The following is a 2,121-nucleotide window of genomic DNA, read 5'->3' as shown; positions in this document are numbered from 1 at the left end:
AGGTTCAGAGCCTAACTTGGCAGAGGGATCGAGTGGAGACTTTGGGCATTCTAGACCCGCAGTCTCTAACTTGGCAGAGGGATCGAGTGGAGACTTTGGGCGTTCTAGACCCGCAGTCTCTGTGAACCTCTCATATGCCTCTGAAGCATAACTTGGTTGTTCACTCAAGTGTGGAGGGGCAACGGATGCCTCTATAGGTTGTGACGAGTCCTTGGGTGAATGCACTCTTATTGTAAAACCAGCATCCTTTTGAGAGGATGTTGGAGTTGATTGTGGTTCCCGGGCTGTGCATTTGACAGAGGACGAAAGAATGTCCTCTGCGAGGTTTGCTGGTTTAGGGCTCAGCGTGTGCACGCCATGTTCAATAGGGGTTCCCTCTAGAACAGGGTCCCTAGAAATATGGGTAGCACTAGGAGGGGGCTAGGATGTGTGCCTTCGACATCTTTTACTCCCTCTTCTATCTCCAACTCTTCTTCTTCGTCGTCTATTACGACTTCTGTCCCCAAATCCGCTACCTTTGTGGGCGTTTTAAACTCTTGTTGGATGTGTAAGAGTACATCGTGTATCTGCTCTGTTGGGGACTCTTTGTGAACAACTTTGCGCAACCTTCTGCGCTTTGGAGCAGCCTCTGCGGTGCTTTCTTGGAGTACAGCCTCGGTGACCACAACCTCTACGGGTTGGGCCTTCTTTGATTTCTTCTTCTTTGGCTTTTGCAGTGGACTACTTAGACCCTCTTCTTCTGCGGGTCTCTTCTTCCTTTTCTTTTTCTCAGAAGAGTCAACACCCTTCTGAGTCTTCTTTGTCTTCTTTAGTGGGGGACTTGCTACTCTAGGTCTGTCCTCACTCACCTCTCTAGCCTCTGCTGGCTCCTCCATTCTTCCCTCAACCCTCATTTTTTGTACTCTCTCTCCTAAGGGGATACCTATGCGTGGAGGGGTTTTCAGGGACCGGCTCTGGTATCCTGTATCCACATCTGTACGCTTTCCTATCTCCGTGGCTAAGGTATTTGAGCATGGCTTTAGATAGAGGTCTTGGGCTTCTGTACCCTAGCTCATGCTCTATGGGATGGAACTCCTTCATTGGATACAGACGCGCATTAGGCTCTGCMGAGGGCAGCTTCTCTGCTAACATATCGCCAAAGACCAGACCAAAGAACCTTTGTAGAATTAGATTTGGATGATTTAGGTCCTCTTTGGCCTTCTTCTGTTCCTTCATTTTAGATTTCTCACCCCTCTGAGTAGTGCACTTCTTCTTGATTAATCCCACCATGTCTTTGAATATGAGTTGTGCGTAATCAAAAGGTAGGTTGAAATAGATTCCATATACGATGGAAAACATGGCGTGAGAGGCTTGGTCATGGCTGCCGACCTTCCCTGTTAGACAGCAATTCACGATCGAGAACAGAGTGTTCCAAATTGGGGGAAGGCCTTTTCGTTTGAATTCAGTCCTCTTAGCAATTTTTGTCTTGGCAGTGTAGGAGTGAAATTCAAGAAATTGGATCAATTCGGCGTCTGTTGGGGTTGGGGCGAAGGTATCCAAATTAAGTGTTTCCAAGGAGGGTAGACGGAGGGCTGTTCGTAGGGTATTCACATTTAGTTCCATTGGAACAAGCGATTTAACAGTCGGGTGTGAGGTATAACCTACAATGCTCAATCCTTAATTATCTAGAGTAGTGATATATGAGCTTAGCAAGAATTTGGTAATGTATGTTTCAGGGGTAGGTTTAATGGCTGAGAGAGCATAGTATAATGGATGGTTGCGAAGAATTTCAATGAGGGGATAGGTGAATTCAAGAAAACCAGATGAAGAAGGAGCGAAAAAATAATTATTTGGCTTATTTACCAGTACTACTTTCTCGTATCGATTTTGGAAAAATGAAAGAGCATGAGACGTTAGAGCTTGGGATTGGGTTACTTTGTTGTCTCTTGAGACATTTGCAGATTGAGCGGAGGCAGAGGAGCTGGAAGACATAATTGCAGGTTTTGGCCGGAAAGCTTGTTCGTCGGAGTAGGGAGTATTGTAAAGGTTTACGTTTTGGGTGGAAAGGGTATTTATAGTGAGGGATTTGAAAGCGAACAGTTTATTGGGAGAAATAACGTGATGAGTGGCTATAGGGTGTGA

This window comes from Cynara cardunculus (assembly GCF_001531365.2).
Source record: "Cynara cardunculus var. scolymus isolate 2C chromosome LG 1, CcrdV1, whole genome shotgun sequence".
Classification (NCBI taxonomy): Eukaryota; Viridiplantae; Streptophyta; class Magnoliopsida; order Asterales; family Asteraceae; genus Cynara; species Cynara cardunculus.
The sequence above is the reverse complement of the archived record's forward strand: the minus strand, read 5'-3'. Positions refer to the sequence as shown.